Raw genomic sequence first — 19,088 nt, 5'->3', positions numbered from 1 at the left:
TAGGGGTATTCTTTTCCAATAGAGATATTCAATAAAAGGCATGTTTGAAGTAACTTCCTGGGTGACCGTAGCTTGCACTGAGTTGACAAAAAACAAAAAAACACAGCAAAACAAACCAATCAACCCAACAACTGTCAGTATAGCAGGGACTTTAAATGCAAAGTGAGAAGGAACAAAACTGAAGAAGTGGTATTAAAACTAGACAAGGTTTTGGGTAAGCAGGCCAGCCTGGGGAAAGAGTTAAATAATCAGGCCCTGAACTTACCATGATTGAAGTATATGTGTTCATTCCTGCCTATATGTGTGCATGTATCTGTGGAGGGGGTGTGCGTGAGGAGGGTGCAGATAGAGACAGAGGGAGAGGGAGAGGGAGAGGGAGAGGGAGAGGGAGAGGAGAGGGAGAGGGAGAGGGAGAGGGAGAGGAAGAATGCCTTAAAATGTATTTTAGGCAGGAGAAGGAACCTGCAAAGAATGTAAGAAAGGGAAAATTATGTAGGTGACGGAGGCAGGAAAACTGAGACGACATAGGGGAGAGCAGTTACAGAAGGCTCTGAATGGCTGCCCTATGTCTGGCTCAAGATTCTCCACCTGCTTTCCTGGGGATGCTATACAGTAACTCAGGTGAAGATGGTAACTCTGGTCTCTCCACATTTAGCCCGCAAAGGCACATAGGAAAGTTTCATGAAAGGTGGTGACCTGAGCCTGAGTAAGCACTCTGGGCCAGCATCACAAAGCATATCTCATATAAGACGAGTGCTTGGAAACAGGCTAAGATTCAGGACACCCTATTACCAGACGAAGGGAGGGCTGAGCCCTTGACTGGGAAAGGGGGTCGAGGCCTTGTCATTGAGATTCACTTAACAAAATACCTCAGAATCCAGCTTGTCCTAATTACATAGTTGATTGTTAATAAGTCTTCTAGACATTGAGCTACTAAATTGTGTCAGATAATATTCTCACACCTTCCACAGGGTAAGTGGCATACATAATGTTCATCTCAGTATGATTCTGAGAAACTTCAAAAAGTATGATTCTTAAAAATGCATGAAGGCAGTAAATATTATGTTTATCCTTTTTGAAGAAGCCTTCAGAGACACACTTTCAATTTGTATACCTTTGAAGATAATCTGACCTGCTTATTCACAGTTCAGTATCGAAACCAAAGTAGGGCGCCACTAGCTGTAGACAGAGCCTCTAGGAAGTATAACAAGTAATAAGCTATCATCGTGAGACCTAGCAGCATCACTAGACTACAGGATATTCGCTGATGTTGGCTTTAGGTTACTGGGTTTACGTCATTTGCTCCTGGGAGAAATTTCTGCTCCTTTTAGTAACTTAGTAATCTTCTAAGTTTGGCAAAGTTCTTACTAAGCAACATTATTTTTTTGTTTTCAGGATGAAAACAAGGGCTTAAAGTTTAATTTCCAAATTCAGAATCAGAAAACGTAATTAAATAATTTAATTTATGATGGGCCCAATTCCCCAATGGTACCGATCCGTATCTCTCAATGATTTATTCAGTCTTACCACGTCTCTGTCAGCAGAAGAACTTACACAGCAGCATGCAATGGCATTCTTTAGACTCCTTGAAACGATGGGTTAAGATAACTTATCCTTTGTGAAGTACGTCTGTGTACTCCTAAGACCTAAGAGGTATTTCTTCTCCTGTTGGCCCTATGCAACAGAGTTTTATCATGAACATTAGCATGCGCCCTAAAGGGATTGAAAGTTCCTTTGAAAAAGCCACACACGTTTTCTGGTCAGCTTTGAGAAAGCTTGACAACAATAAGCATCTTTTCTCTCTGGAGCTATAACCATCACATTCTTTGCCTCCCATTTCTGCTTTGCAATCTCCCGTGGCCACTTGAAAAACAACTGCCACTGCCCTAGCATTACAGGTGGAGAGGGAGTGGGAAATCAAACGTGACGAGAGGTAAGCTTTTAAATCTGCTGTCAAGGAAAATACTGCTGCCACCACCTTTCTGAGTCTGGGCATAGCGTGAGGTCCCCAAGGGAACAGCACTGTGTGTTTTAGCTTCTCGCAGTGTGGCAAGACCCCGGGACAACACTGAATTGTTTATTTCAGAGAAGCCTTGTACTCCTCTGTTCAATCTCAGCCAAAAAGGTATGTTGATTGGCACTCTTGCTGAAGACAGGGAGAGATGGTGGGATGTTGGAAGCAGGAAATGCCCTGGAGGGAAAGACCAGCACCCGTTCCAAAGCCAGCAAGGTGCTGATGATATGAACTGAAATCACATGGGAGTTTATAGTTTAAAGGCAGGGGTGAGCTACTGGAAATTTGCTGTGGTGCAGAAGTACTCTCAAATAGGAAGTACCTTCTCCAGGCACCGTCAGTGGCAGAGGATGGCAGTCCAAGTAACTCCAGCAGGCAGCAGTGAAAGCAGAGGATCTTGACCTTGAGACCAGCATACGTATGGATGTGCATTTATCTATCAAGACATCATTTGTCTGTCTATCTATTGCCTGTCTATCTATCCCATATTTTGAACCATAAGTTTCATATGTAGAGATATGTGAGAAAACAATCATTCTAAAATGAGTTTTTGTAGTGATACCAAAAAAAAAAAAATGAACAAAAAACACCACCAAAACAAGAAATAAACACAATCCCAACCTGTGCATTTTCCAGGTTCTCTCAAAACTGTAATGTACAGCTACTGGCATTTTTGCATCTTTGAACCGAAGACTCCATTTTTCAAGCAGTCTTTCAGAGTCGAAGCCTACATTCTTGCCATATGCCAGGGGTTAGGCCATTAATATGTAAAAGAAGCTGGTATCCAGAGAATTGACTTTATAATTGGAGAACACCAGAATAAACCTAACACTTCTCCAACAATGCCCTCCACAGCTCCCTGTTCTCTGGGCTATTAGGCCATGTCCAATTTTCTCGGTCTGTTGGAGGAAGCAGATGCCTCCGTGTGCTGGAGAAACTTTAATTATGGGGCCTTTTCCTCCCACTGGAAAGCCTCTTCCTGTGGTTTGGAAGTTTGAATTATTCAAGTTCATGTTAATACACTGTGTTGAATGTGCAGCTTGCTTTCCGAGGTGCTCCTGGGGCTGTTTGCATTCTGTGGGTCTGGTCTCTCTCTCTTTGTCTCTCTCTCTCTCTCTCTCTCTCTCTCTCTCTCGCTCTCTCTCTCTCTCTCGCTCTCTCTCTCTCTCTCTCTCTCTCCCCATTCCCCCTCTGGCCTCCTTTCCCGTCCTCTCTCATCTCCTTCTTTCCCCTTTGTGAACCAAGGAAAACTCATGACTGGGACTGACAGAACTCATTTCTGGTAGAGATCGTGGGCAGAAAAAATCTCCCAGTGGACATTTCTCTTCCTTAAAGTTAGTTGGCACAGGAGGTGGGCATAATGTACACACTTTGATTGGCATTCTCACGACCTCTAAGTATATTTCTTCCAAATCCAAGCTATATAATTGTGACTTTTTCCTTCCTAAAAACTGCAGTCAGAAGATAACACTTCAGCTTTCCTATGGGTTATGAAATCTGGCCTTAACTTTTATCTTTCAAACAACATTTTTTTTTCATTGAATTTCAGGGTTTGATGAGTCTTTTTAAGGATTTGTTGGACGCTCCAATCTTGCTTGTCCCTTTTTCCATTTTGGGGAGGGGGAGGACTAGATTTTGAGTTGTCACTGTGACTTCCCAACAAACAAAATCAGCATCAAAATACTCAGTGCTATTCCTGGGTTAAGAATCACTGCAGTCTCTGGACTTGGTAGGTCACTCAGCACTTGCACAGCTTCATAGACTTAGTTTTCTTGTTGAAAAAATAGTGGTAACAATGTAAACGCCATCAAGAGATTGTGTACTAGTAGATATTTACCTACTAGATTTTTCTTTTCAAAATTATAAGTATGAATTCAGGATTTTACTGTCAGATTCATGTCACAAAGTGGCATACTTTCTGTTCCAGTTTATTGACTAGGAATCATAGGTCCACGGGGCCAAATTCTCTCCCCTTCCTACAAATTAGATCTTCTCCAGGAAGAGAAAAGCAAAAAGGCAGGGGGGGGGATGAGAGCCCTGAAAATGACCAAAGAGATATACGGATGTGTTCTCACATATAACCGAGAGCACTGGTGCAAATCACTGGCTGAAACATACTGCTAGGGGCAGTTTTAGGGCATCACAGGAGGGGAATTCTGCAAAGAGAACCACAAGTGCTTTTGTCGTTGTTTGTTTGTTTCTTTTCCCAGAAATTGATGTATTATTTAGGCAAAAAAAATGCAGACAAAAGGAATATATTCAGATGACCATCGTGTAAATCTTTTTTTAAAAAATCAACCAGTATTGTGAGGTTTTATTGTCAATGTTAAAAGCATGTTTAAAAAAAGCAAGGCTTAGTCAAGGGCTCACATCTTCATCATGACTTGGTATCAAAGAATCCCTGCCATTACATATCTCCTCAGTCATATTCCAAGGAATATAGTATCGTCCAGATTGTAAGTCTGTGTTTATAATAAGAGAGCTCTGAAACAGGGGTTGAGGTAGGCAAAACTATAGCTCAAGGATGCACAGCCAGAACACACTCAAAATATGGAGATAAGGGACTCTCGAATGTGCTCTGTGTCAAAGCTATACCCATACATCCATGTGGCAAATAGTGATGCTTCAGCCTATGATAGCTTGACAGCCACAGATACAATGGGGATCCCATAAGATACTATCCTTTTGACACAGTCTGACTATGTAGTCCAGATTGGGCTGGAACTCAGTATGTAATCATGTAATCAAGGCTGGCCTTAAACTCACAGAGAATAGCCTGCCCCCACCTCTCGTGTGCTGGGTTTAAGGGCGTGTCCCATCACACTCGGCAAACTCAAGAGAATATAATGGAGCTGAAGCTTCCTATCTCTAAGGAGATCAGAACAATAATGTCATAGCATGCTGGTCATATTTTTGTAGTGATACTGGAACATATATATATATACATATATATATATATATATATATATATATATATATATATATATATATATATATATATATGAAGAATAGCAAAATATGCCCTTTAACATCTTATAGTCACTGTGTTCCTTGATTTCTTAAAGAGGCTATGTTAACTGACTAACCTGTATATACTGTCTAGGATGTGGAAGGACACTTGATAATTTTGGCACAAGAACAAGTCAGCTTCACCATGAATTTCTTAGGCCATGTCCCCATCACTAAATGACATAACATCAACAACAGCTGTAGGTGTGTGAATAAATGCACATTTGTTTGTGTGGTAGCTCTGGGGAGAAGCATACCACATTTAAGGAAACAGTCCTTAAATTAAAACTAAAGTTGAAATTAATCTTCAGTTCAACTTTATGTAGTCTAACAAGTCCTCTGCTGTGGCAAAATGACAGCACATGGTAATACAGATTGACTGATAAAGATTTCAACACCAGGTAACACCTTTGGGCATTTATCCTAAATACACTGCTATTAAGGTCTGAAAGAGATCTATTTATTGGACTTTGTTCATTGGAAGACTATGGAAGAATAAACAAAGTCTCTCTCTCTCTCTCTCCCTCTCTCTCTCTCTCTCTCTCTCACACACACACACACACACACACACACACACACACTTATACACTCAAACACATACTCCTTAAACATACACCATATACTCACAACACACACACACACACTCTCTCTCAAATATACTTGCCGTGACACAATGTTCAACATACACATACACACACACCCTAAACACACATCATACACTCATAACACACATAGTCACACTCATACATATTGACACTCACACACTCTCACACATACTCAAACTCACACATACTTAGAGCATACACACAGACCATACACTTACAAAACACACATTTGCACACACACACACACACACACACACTCACTCGCATTCATACATACGCATATGCAATATCTGGATGCTATTTGGCTTTAGAAAGAGAGGATTTCTTTTGTTGGTGACATCATAGTGAACCTTGAAGAGGCCACACTAAGTGAAATAAACAAGCTATGGAAACATAAGCACCTCATTGCTCTACTGATAGAATTTACCCAATACTCAGACTCCCAGTATCATAAAGAAGCATGGTAGTCTCCAGTCGCAATGAAGGGAGAGACATGGGGATTTTCAACAGTGGACATAGCAACTTAAGTCAGTTCTAAGACCTGATTTACAGCATCATACCCTAGTCAACGACAATGTATTGTACATTTTTACTTTCTGCAAAGTGGAAACCTCAAGTTTCTCAATGTAGTACCTGAAAACAATTTAAGAGTACACAGGGATAGACCTATGACTCCCTCCACATATGTAGCAGAGGATGGCCTTGTTGGGGAGGAGGAGAGGCCCTTGGTCCTATCAAGGGTCCCTGTCCCAGTGTAGGGGAATGTCAGGGTGGGGAGGTGGGAGGGAGAGAGTGGGTGGGTGGGTGAGGGAGTAAGGGGGCACCCTCAGAGAAGCAGGTGGGTGGTGGGATAGCAGGTGTCTGAAGGGGAAACCAGGAAATGGGATAACATTTAATATGCAATTAGAAATGCTAAAAAGAAACCAATTTACTGGGTATTAGCCAAATACACCATATCGTATTGTTTGATTTGCTTATAACAATAGACATGTTATCATTCTCTCAGGAAGAGCCTGTGTTTCTTTTCAGTCAAATGTTTCTGATTTTGATTCTTCTGTTTTATTTTCTAACCTTGAATCAACAACGGGCTGCCATTTTTTCCCAAAAGAATACATTTAGTTTTACATTTTCCTGTGCCTCAGTTCAAGTTAAAACAAATACGAGCTTATCTTTAGAAAGCAAGGTAGAATCTACACAATGGAATATTACTCAGCTATCAAAAACAATGACCTTATGAAATTCATAGGCAAATGGTTGGAACTGGAAAATATCATCCTGAGTGAGGTAACCCAATCACAGAAAGACACACATGGTATGCACTCATTGATAAGTGGCTATTAGCCCAAATGCTTGAATTACTCTAGATCCCTAGAACAAAGGAAACTCAAGACGGATGATCAAAATGTGAATGCTTCACTCCTTCTTTAAAAGGGGAACAAGAATACCCTTGGCAGGGAAGAGAGAGGCAAAGATTAAAACAGAGACAGAAGGAACACCCATTCAGAGCCTGCCCCACATGTGGCCCATACATATACAGCCACCCAATTAGACAAGATGGATGAAGCAAAGAAGTGCAGGCCGACAGGAGCCGGATGTAGATCGCTCCTGAGAGACACAGCCAGAATACAGCAAATACAGAGGCGAATGCCAGCAGCAAACCACTGAACTGAGAATAGGACCCCCGTTGAAGGAATCAGAGAAAGAACTGGAAGAGCTTGAAGGGGCTCGAGACCCCATATGAACAACAATGCCAAGCAACCAGAGCTTCCAGGGACTAAGCCACTACCTAAAGACTATACATGGACTGACCCTGGACTCTGACCTCATAGGTAGCAATGAATATCCTAGTAAGAGCACCAGTGGAAGGGGAAGCCCTGGGTCCTGCTAAGACTGAACCCCCAGTGAACTAGATTGTTGGGGGGAGGGCGGCAATGGGGGGAGGATGGGGAGGGGAACACCCATAAGGAAGGGGAGGGGGGAGGGGGATGTTTGCCTGGAAACCGGGAAAGGGAATAACACTCGAAATGTATATAAGAAATACTCAAGTTAATTAAAAAAAAAGAAAAAGAAAAAGAAAAAAAGAAAGCAAGGTAGAAAGTTCAAATAACTGGTGTCTATTAATACTCATATAATATTATATTCATTATAATATCTAATGCTTTCTTCTTGGGAGTGGATGGATGAGTTGGCTTAGATTTAATCCTTGGATTGAAGAGGGCGAGAACCAAATGTTGCAAGTTTTCATCTGACTTCCATGTGTGTGTTAAATAATGAATGAATAAATAAATAAATAAATAAATAATTTTTTAAATAAAACTTTAATTTTTGCCCAGTAACAATCCCATGTGGAGTTGTTGAGATCTTACTAATTCATACTGCAGCACCAAGAAGACAAATAAAAATGAAACAAATATCAGGGTGATGCAGAACTCCTCTTTAGAAGGGGTTAAAGGTGGACGGAACTAGAGTATTTCTACTCCGCAGTATTAGTTTTTGTTCTTCATTTACATCACACCTGAAACCTGTATTCATATATACTTTAGACAACATTAGGAAAATTGCCCAATTTAAAAAGAAGTAAATGATCCCCTTTAATGTCAGTTAGAGCTAATCACTGAGATTCTGGATGAATAGTAATATATAACTTTAACAATATCGGACACCCACTTCGAACTCGGCTCTGAATTATTTAGATGTCTTTAGTTTCATCAAACAAATTCTCGTTTTTATTTTTATTTGAAAAATGAGGAAATCAGGGCATAGAAGTGCCGATTATCCTTTTCAAGGCCTTAGCTCAGAGAGCCTCTCACCTCATCCAGACCCTATGAAAGTGATGCAGATACAAACTTCCCCCATAAGACTCTATACTATAGGGTTAACATATTTCATGAACACATATAAATATGTCACAGAAATATAAAGGAATTATGTTAGAAACTCAGTGGACAGGACAGGACAGTGTGGTATGAAGACAGGCAGAGTATAGGGGATGCTGGAATGAAATGTCAATGAAACTCATTACGACACAGTGAACATATGCCAATGACATGTTTAAAAACATAAATGAGGCTGCGGCCGGTATAGTCACAACCTTCTAAAATCTGTGAGGTTCAGTGTGAGTCTCTCTAGGTGTCATTAAGCAGCATTCTGCTGCAGCAATAGGAAGGACAGCATCTCAGTGAAAAGGATCTTAACCTTGTCTGTTTCCATCCCGATGTGCTTCTGGAGACCTAAGCGCAAAGAGCACACCTGATCTTCTAACACGTGTCTAAGTCAAGCACCTTCTTCTCTAGGCCTACAGAAATCGGCATGGCAGAATGGACCAATGATTACCTTATTTCTAAAAGTGCTCTGCAATGCCTAGTTTATCAAAAGACATTCCCACCCCTTCCAAGTAATTAATTGTGTGCTACGTTGAAATATGAAAGTTTCCCTTGTACTATTGCCTAACCAAACTCCCACCTAAAAGATCCTTGGGGAATAGTCCTAGAAATCCCCTTCTTTTTTTTATTCTTTTTTATTTATTTATTTACTTTTATTAACTTGAGTGTTTCTTATTTACATTTCGAGTGTTATTCCCTTTCCCATCCCTTCTACTGACAGTAGAGCGTGTGAAACTTTTATTCCACACAAAGTCACATTTGCATGGTCAGGAAAAGAAACTCTTCTATTCCTTTCTAACTTAAGAGAATTGGGAATTACCAGAGGCATCTTTATAAATATGTGATGCAAAGGATGCACAAAAATGGTCAATCTGTTAGAACCATGCAATCAAGGAATACTTGCTAAGGAATGTGTAGTAGCAGTGACATCAACAGAGGAGAAGCTTTTGGGGAGCAATGACAGGGATCCACAAGGGCGACTGCAGAATGACAAAATCCACTGGGTGTGTTTTCAATCAGAAAATATATGCAGTGGTCCAGTTCATTTTGTTTTGTACACACACTTCACCAGTCACTGCCATTGTATTCAGGATTGATGGAATTCTAAAAAAACGCCACCAGTATTGGCATGTAGCTAAGTAGACACATGCCACAACAAGGTCCCTAAAAGCATTCTTTTCTGAGATGTTGCCCTTCTTTAAAGCAGAAGGACACAGGACTATAAAAGACCCACACTCTTCACTTCCTATAGCACTTGCTCTTAAAGGCTTGTACTGCCAAGCTGAGACAGGATGGATAGACAGTCTCCTAAATCCAGATGTATGATGTGTTTGTTAAATGTGAGTAAGAGTTATCTGTAGCAGGACAGAACAATGAATGTTTTATGGAGAAGACATTTATGTCATCATTACACCAACTTTTCTCAGAATATGTCCCTCCATGGTGGCTTGTCCCAAGATGACCAGGGTACTAGATATAATTTATAGTCAAAGAAGTTCATGAAACCAACTAATTTTTATGGTGATGACTCTTGTGCCCTGTCCTGTTGGAGGTGGCAGTAGTAAGGTCTCCTCTCTCTCTCTCTCTCTCTCTCTCTCTCTCTCTCTCTCTTTCGCCACTTCAGATGCAAACAAAGAGCAACAGTTCCTGAAGGACACAGACTGAACTGTGGACTTTGTAGTCTAAATAAATACTTTGTTTAGTTATTGAGAGAGAAAATCCTGTTTAAATGACTAAAATAGTCCCAACACACAGTGGGTTCTTCAGTAAGCACAACCAATGGAGTACTGGAATGGATGAGTGAGTATATTTCACCATGCCCTCAGGTTTTATCACTCACATTCTCTTATAGGTTTCAATCTGGAGTGTACACATTTTCAAATATATCCCATAGTCAGGACTGCAATATCGCGTTTGAGTTTTTACACTAAAAATATACCCTCGAAAGACAATTCAGTCACCAGCTAAAAAGAGAACTCACATTGGGCCCCGATCAGGGCTATTTATAAATTTTCCTTGGGTAGGAAAAATGATGCCATAGCTGCTTCCAAATCAGGAGAGAGTAGAGCCAGTAATTCAAGAGGAGAAAATTGCTTTGGATATTCATATTAAAATTAAAGACAAAAATCTCCAGACATCCTAGCCATCATCTGTTCCCTGGCTATTTTTAAATGGCCCCAGCCAGTAAGAAAATGCTTTGGATTTAATCACTGTGTCCCCCCATTTTCAGCCCCTTGCTCCTGCATAAGGCCATGTGCAGAGACCCCATTTCTTAGAGCTCCTCAGATGAAGAATTCACAAGCTGTGCTGTAATTTTTAGCTGATGAGACTGATGGGTGTTATGTATTTTCCTCAGAAAGGTTGTGAAGAGCACTATGGTCTAGAACTCTCTCTCATGAAGCTCCTCCCAGAGAACTATTTGCTACGTACAGATTTCATACTTTGTAATCAAAATCAGAAAGCATAACCAAGATGAAGTTTGCATGCTGCAAAGCACTTTTCTATGGGCTTTTATAGCAAAGCTAAATGCTTTATGCTCTGGCCAATCTCTTGATCCCAGTTTTTAAATACAGAGCTGCCCTGTAGGTAGCATAGTGGCAAGCGCTGTAGCTTGCATGAGGAATGAAAGGTGACAAAACTTTACAGTAATCATTATAGAAGTTGTGACGAGCTGGAATGGCTGTACTATTACTGTACAGGAATACCATTTCCTCAGCTTTCACCGAGGCAGAGCGCAGTTATAAATGGCATCTTTCCTTAAATGCCACACTAGCCTACTATTCCAAAAGGATTCACTATAGAGGAAACACCATGCAGCTTTTGTTTCTATTGCAATTACATTGGTAGACTCTAATTAACAAACCAAACGCAGTCCTTTGAAAGCCACTAACACTGTCAATCAGCTATTCCAGTGTTGCCCTCTACCAAAAGTCTTTGCTGTTTTTCTCCATGCAGGCCAGAGGAAACAGTTGACTGTCTTGTTCCCCTCTCTTTCCTTTTCTTTTTTTCCTTTCTTTTGTCTTCTCTTTTCTCCTTTCCTTTCCCTTCCTTTGCTGTCCTTTCCTCCCTCCCTCCTTCCCTCATCTGTTGTTTCTTCCTTTATTCTTTCCTTCTCTCTTGTGTTCTTCCTTTCTTCTTTCTTCCTGAGTATCTGAATAATTGGTGGTCAATCGGGCCTAAATGGAGAATTCCGTGTTGCTTTAGAGCCATCTTGGGAAGAGCCTTAAGCGGTCGAAATTCTGTTCTGCAATTTCTCATAAATTATGCCCCTCTGATGCAGATCAGACTGAAATTGGATGCTGACAGAGGGGATCACACTGAGCAGTGAAGCCCAGAGGGATTCTACCCTCTCAAGGTTGCTCAGTTCCAGCTCCTGCTTCTGGACAGCCTTGTCTTAGGAGGACTGGCACTACTGAGAACCCTTCATTGTTCAAGGAAATTTAAATACCAGATGGTCTCTCGGAGCAGATGCTAATTGTTTTCCTTTTGAAATATAGGCTATTTGGGAATGCATTTATTTTTATTTTTAAAAATCATAACCTGATGATATCTAGGTGATATTTATGTTGATACTGCCGTATCTACTAAGAACGTTTAAAAATATTAAAAGGAGATAGCTCATGTAACATACTGTGTGACTCATTTTTTAAATTGCAAGACGTTAACGTTCATGAAAAAGATATGGTCAAAAATGAGTTGTAAATGACCCATTTTTAATTCTTTTTCCTTCTGGTCCTGTTGATTGCATTATCAAGGACCAAGAGTGAAGGCAAACCTGGGGACCTCAACGTCATGCCTGACTCTGGGGACCTGGTTGTCATCAGAGCATTTCTTTCTGTACATAACTGTCAAGGGACATTCACTCTCAGGCCCCCTAGAAGCAGACTGACAAGCCGGTCCTCTGGAGAGGATGGGAGTCGTGTGTTCAGTCCACCTAGCGTGACACTCACTGCCTTAGCCCTGCTGCTAATTGAACATGTGACGTGAAAGATTTCTGCTTGGGAGCAGGCAGCAGGTTAATTAAACAGGGCCGCAGTCATGGATGCTTCATACAAGGGAGCCAGCCAATCTCTGAACAGAGTTCTTGTTTTGTCTTCACCTGTCAGTATGCTAGCACCCTTAAGGCCTCGAGGAGTAATTGCTCTCACCGTCTAAGCAGCTTCAGGTCAGCAGTGAATACAATGGGAAGAACAGGAAACAAAGTCAAGACGATCATTAATTTGACAGATATTTATGAGGCCAAATGTTGGGCAGGCACCGAATCTCGGGTCCTGCAGTCCACTTCCCCATCTGATAGATAAGATGTCTGTGCCATGTCTAAGGGAACCTGATTTCTGTGAGGCATTAGGAAGCTCTTATAATGCTCTTGTGGACAGGATGAAAAAACGTGGGTCGTCTCCTAGGAAGATTGATATGAGCGTCTGATAAATGGATGGTGCCACCGGGAAAGAGATCCGTAATGCCAGGCTCGGGAGCTCAGAGGTCAGCTGCTTCTCATTCCACATTTGTTATCACAGCTTTCGATGAAGACTTCACAAAAGGCCTCTTTTATCAGCTTAGTGGGAAAGGGCTCTGGCTCTAGGTCTGAGACCACGCTTTGACACAAGACAGGACTTAAATCATGCAAGTTTCTGTTTTCTTCTATGAAAAAAAATTATCTATACTATCATTAATGGAAGAACTCTGAGAATAAAAGGGAATGCATGTTAACTGAATGTGTGCCTGCTAACCCAAAACACAGATAAACAACTACACAGACGATGCAGGTTTCCCTGTGCTACACAGCAAAATCAAGATGAGAATGATCTTAACCATTGAATAAGGTAGAATAAGGGATATATTAACAACTAAAGACATAAAGAGACTGTTTAGTCATTTTTAAATTTCACAAATGCTTCTCAACTTTGCTTTTCAGCTACTTCTATTATAAATATGACAGACAGCAGTGTCTTGGTCTCCTTAGCACTGGGATAATGGAGTGTGTGTGTGTGTGTGTGTGTGTGTGTGTGTGTGTGTGTGTGTGTCTGTGTCTGTGTCTGTGTCTGTGTGTCTGTGTGTGTATCTGTGTGTCTGTCTGTCTGTCTCTCTCTCTCTCTGTGTGTGTGTGTGTGTGTGTGTGTGTGTGTATGTGGTCTCCAGGGATATTTACTTCTGATGGTTCTGGGGGCTGGAGCATATGAAGCTAAAAACAACCATATATGTCTTCCTTCTGTATTCTCAAAATTCTTTACTCAAAGAACACTCACTTTTTCTTATTCTCTCATTTTTTTTCCATACTGACACATTTAATGAAATAAAGGATGCAGGTTAACAAATCAAAACAAAAAACCAACCAACCAAGCAACCAAAAACAAGTAGCAAGAGTAATTTAAATCATAGTTGTCCTCTCTCCATTGTCCCTTTTTAAGTCAGACCATATGTTTTAATAAAAGAATATAGGTTTGTGAATGAAATAGAAATATAGTGGCCCTCAAATCAGTAGGCATCTCTAGAGAGCATAATGTTAGGTGCAGGAAACTCAAGGCCCTCTTCACTAAGAGACAAAGTGCTTCAATATGGCAAGAGAACTAAGTCTAAGACCAGAGAGCCACACCCTACAATCTGTGACAATCACAGATAGGTATGGGTAGCTAGAACTTCCTCAACAGAGAAGTGCCTATTAAAGTCCTACTGGAAGCTGATGTAACCATATCTATCTTCTGAGTGCTCCTTTACAGATGGGTTGCTATGGAATAAGGCTGTTTTCCTCCTAGGACCACACATATCCTTTGCTGAATTTACAAACAATAAAGACGTACTTTTCTCACCATTTCAGAGTTTGAAATGTCCTGAGTGTCTGTTGTGGGTCTTCTGACTCTGTCCTCACCTGAAAGCAGGGACAAAGGACTAGAACTGGACCCAAGCCAATTCCCTTCTGGAGTTTTGATTCTTAAAAAATCATAACTAGACAATTTCTAGGTGACATTTGTGCTGACACTGCCATGTCTACCTAAGAGTATTAATAAATACAAAACAGTAACATACTACTATGAGAATATTGATAAATAACATTTTAAAATATTAAAATGAGGTTGGTCATATATCAGATTGTGTGATGTGCAGAGCTCAGACTGAAAACAAAACCAGCATTGTATGAAGACAAAAGAGTGCAACCATACTCTTTTTGCTAGAGATGTCCAAACCATATACAAGTGGTTTCTTCACAACTTCACAACTTTTTTTTTTATATCTGCACCAAGTGGCAAAGAAAACAGACATAGCTGGGAGAGATTATTTGAATAATCCCCTGTACTAATTTCACATTCTCCTATTAGATTTTGAAGTTCCTTTTATGGTGTATCTGTGCTCCAAGTAGCTAGCTATATAAAAGATTGTCAAGGCAGAAACAGTAGAGGGCTAGATGGCCTTGCATATCTCAATGTAATGGGTACAGCTCTGTCAGAGCAGAAAATATATTTACAGAAATTAGATTTCTTATATTCACAGTGCTTCACCTCACTCTTCACAAACTACTCTGCTATATTAATATTTTATCCCAAACAGTGGCCTTTATAGGCCACTCAACTATTAATAAAAACTGACCCATGTTAACTATACTTTAGTCTGATAACCAGCAGTTTTTACAGAACAATGACTTGTGGTGGTAAATGATTTCAAGTGAAAGAATCATTAAAACTTGTGCTGAATTTTTGTTATGTGCTCTTGTCTGAAAGAAAAGAGTTGCTAGTGCAATAATAATCACATTCACTTATTAATGGTCTATAGGTCATATATATCATGCATGATATTTCTGATAAGTGCACAGGCAAATACAGCTGCATAGCAAACACCAAAATGATACTTAAATATAGTCTTAAAGACACTTTTGCTGCAATATTTGATCTCTTATACAATTCTGATCATTAGAAACTTGTAAGGTACCATTAAAAATGTCTATACAGTAAATGCAAACACGTATAACCCCTCCTGCCAAAGTGCAGAGTAGAGTCTAGAGTAGGCATTTGCAAGCATGGCAGTCCATAAGCTTTACTAGGAGGCAAGAGTTAAAACAAAGGATCTTTAAGAGCATACACAAGTGGGATTTATAAACAGATCTATATAGTCATGTATTTTTTTAATTTTATCTTTTTATTAGATATATTTCTTTACTTACATTTCAAATGTTACTCCCTTTCCCAGTTTCTTGTCCATAAGCCCTCACCCCCTCTCCCTCCCCCGATACGGGTGGTTCCCCCCAATCCACCCCACTTACCGCCCCCCCAACATTCCCCTACACTGAGGGTCCAACCTTGGCAGGACCAAGGGCTTTCCCTTCCACTGGTGTCCAACAAGGCTATTCTCTGCTACAAATGCAGTTGGAGCCCTGGGTTAGTCCATGTATAGTCTTTGGGTAGTGGTTTAGTCCCTGGAAGCTCTGGTTGGTTGGCGTTGTTGTTCTTATGGGGTTGCAAGCCATCACTGAACTGAGAACAGGACCCCCTTAGGGGGAACTAGAGGAAGGATTGAAAGAGCATGTATTGTTTTAAAATGCACCGCAGTTCCGGAAGGCTCATCCCTGACTGAAGAATGACAGCTTCTAGAGCCTCCAGGAGCTGGTGAGAGAACAGGAACCACTGAGTGAAACTAGGTATCTTGCAAGGAGACAGAAGTGCATGGTTCTTTGGGGAAAATACACAAAGAATCTGACTAAAAGCCCCACAGTAGGTAAGCATCAGCAAGTGGAATTCTGTTGAAATCCACCCACATATTTCACAGCTGGAGAGAGGCCCCAGGAGACTCCCTGGATTCTCCAAGAAAACACTACTAGTCACTAGTAGGGCTAGCCATTACTTCAACCAATCAGCACACATTTGAATTATGACACCATTACAGCCTTAGCAAGAGGTGGATCAAAAGAATACAACACAGGACATGAACTGCTTTGTTTCTTGCAAAAGCAACTCATCTGTGCTATGAGGAAACGCAAAGGGCCATGGGAACATGGAGTGACCTTAAGCATCTGTATGCTGGCAACTTAAGTGAGGGGATAAGGAACCGGATTTGAAAACCCAAAGGCACAAAAAAGAAATATTGCTCGTGGAGAAAGATGTCCTTGAATAGTTGTATCATGTCTTTTAATATAGACCTAGTAAATTGTTTTTCTTATATTACACTGCTAGCTCAAAAATTGTATTGCTTTGTAGGAATCTACTGAGTTCTCTCTGTGGATAAAGTACTGTGTTAGAGCTGAGAGACAGAATGAGTCAATGCCCTCCTTCCAGGACTGGCACCATCACAGCAGGTAATGAGCGTGCAACGGGTAAATGCATCCCATAAGTTACTATTGTGCACTAATAGGCGTTAAGTAGGAGCAGATCTGAACTGCTACAGTGTGTCACAGGAGTGAATATGACAAGACATTCTGGCAATTAAAAATTGGATCTGGGTTGGGGACTTAGCTCAGTGGTAGAGCGCTTGCCTAGCAAGCGCAAGGTCCTGGGTTCGGTCCCCAGCTCTGAAAAAATAAATAAATAAAAAAATAAAAAATAAATAAAAAATTGGATCATTGCTTTTAAAAATCTTAATGTTTCTTTGGCTTCCTGTCACTCATTTAAAAAGTCCATTCTCTTTGGGATGGTGGTGTCTCTAATCCTTCTTTTCTTAAATAAAATGTTAGTGTGTTTGTAGCAATTGAAATAGAAAGTAACTGAGAATTCTTTTGGTTGATTAGTGTGTTTTGAGAAAGTGGTCTGTTTGTTTATGTGTCCGTCTGAATGAGTTCATGTGTACCTCATGTGTACTGGTGTCAGAAATCTAGACGAAGGCATCAAGGTGCCCTGGAACTGGAGTTTAAGCCACTTGGTATGGGTGCTGGGAAAAGTATCCGGATAATTTGCAAGAGTGATGAGTCCTCAGCTGCTGAGCCATCTCTCAAATCCTATTTGTGTGCTGATTTAATGACTAAAATCAAACACATTTAATGACACCTACTGACTAAGGTGATTTACCCCTGTCAAAACGTATAAATTACCTTTTTAATAGGGAAAATATCTTAATAAAATAAAAGTATGTGATTGATCTTGATTTATTTTTTTTATTTCAGTTGTGGATGTCTAGTAGTACTTATATTCTAGATACATTTGACTTTTACCTTTTCTGAAATCATTTAACAGTAGAGAGGATATTTACTAGAATCTTCCCTGGAAAGTTTTCTGCATAAGTTAATTTTATGACGTAACAAAACTGACACTACCGCCTTCATCTTGAAATACACAAAGGTGTTTATTGCACGTCGGAAGTGCCAAAATCAATTTTCTTGAAGTACCCAACCCAGTAAGGTTTGGGTTTGATACTCTAGTTTGACAGATGAGAATTATGATGGTTAATCTTTATAATGAACTTGACTGGATTTAGAGATATGGACAAGGGACTCTAATATACTTGATAATCTTTTCCTTGGAAAACCAGCTTCTTTCTGAAGGTTGCCCATGTGTATTAGCATAGCCAGGAAATGGTACAGTGTTGGATGGTCAAAAGCTTTTAGTCAGTCCATGTAAGTGACTGATGAACAAGGAATGTATGATTCAAAGAGCCCCATTCCCAGGAGTAAATAAAGTCTATATTTAGTCTTGGTACCTGTTATAGATACAAGGTGAAGTGTCCTACAAAATGCTCTTGTTTTAAGGTCACCCAGATAGTGCTACTGGGCAGTTGATAGCTTTCAACAATGCTGAAAACATTATATGTTTAATCACCGAATGTTACCTGAATGCTGACTGGGGATAGGAACAAGTTTGAGGAAATAGGTGACTGGAACCAAGCCTTTGAAGGATACATCCCTAAATCTTCTTTCTTGCCTTTGATTCCCGACCACCATGAGGCTCTGAGCAGCTTCATTCTGAACAGATCTTTCCACTGTGATCTATTTACTCATCTCCCACCCCAAGGAACATCTCTCTGCCTATGAAGACAAGCCAAAACAAACCTTTTATATCTTTAAGTCCTTTATATCAGATATTTGGTAAGGCCAATAATATGGGATAACACAGTATTGAGGGTATTAGTGTACTTTAAGTTATCTTTAGTTCAAATAAGCCATTCTCTATTCTCCTCACACTACATGACTTCCCAACTATAGTAAATCTTCGGTTCTTTTCTTATCTAACTGGAACTGAATCCTTTACTTGAACTCTGCTTTAGGACACTGGCATTTTCCTCCTCATCTCTCTCCCAGAGGATGTGAGCATTTGGCCAAGTTCTCCACTGCATCCTGGGGCTCTATTTAGAATGGGCCAGGTCTCTCAGGACCATGACACAGCCCTGCCATAGGCCACTATCTGCTCATCACCATTTAGGTATGTCTGCCAAGTTTAGGAGGATGGAAGGGCAGTCAAGGACTTAGAAGGATCTTTTCTTAAAGGGAAAGGCTGCAGCCTCATGGATAATTAAACCCCGTTCCCAGTGTTAAATGACACTGCGTATTCATTAGATCTTTGTTGGCTTTTCATATCATCAGTGACTCACCAGGTTTGCTATCCAATTTGCAAGCTATACTGTCTGCTGCTGCTCTTCTCTACAACATTAGCCATTTCTCTCAAC

At 40.4% G+C, this 19,088-nt stretch overlaps 1 protein-coding gene across 4 annotated transcripts in view; it reads right to left on the bottom strand.

The window, feature by feature from the left end:
* Hs3st5 (heparan sulfate-glucosamine 3-sulfotransferase 5) overlaps positions 1-19,088 on the bottom strand; it is a 310,766-nt gene that overhangs the window by 247,301 nt on the left and 44,377 nt on the right. The window contains exon 2 of one of the 4 annotated variants that reach the window (NM_001106392.1): positions 14,318-14,376. The exons of the other annotated variants lie outside the window; for them this stretch is intronic. The gene's annotated coding sequence lies outside the window, so the exon portion shown is untranslated. The remainder of the gene's footprint in view (positions 1-14,317; positions 14,377-19,088) is intronic. 4 annotated transcript variants of the gene reach the window in all.

The sequence above is a fragment of the Rattus norvegicus genome, chromosome 20 (assembly GCF_036323735.1).
Source record: "Rattus norvegicus strain BN/NHsdMcwi chromosome 20, GRCr8, whole genome shotgun sequence".
NCBI classification, from domain to species: domain Eukaryota; kingdom Metazoa; phylum Chordata; class Mammalia; order Rodentia; family Muridae; genus Rattus; species Rattus norvegicus.
Note: the sequence above shows the minus strand (reverse complement) of the source record. Positions and strands in the feature narration are given on the sequence as shown.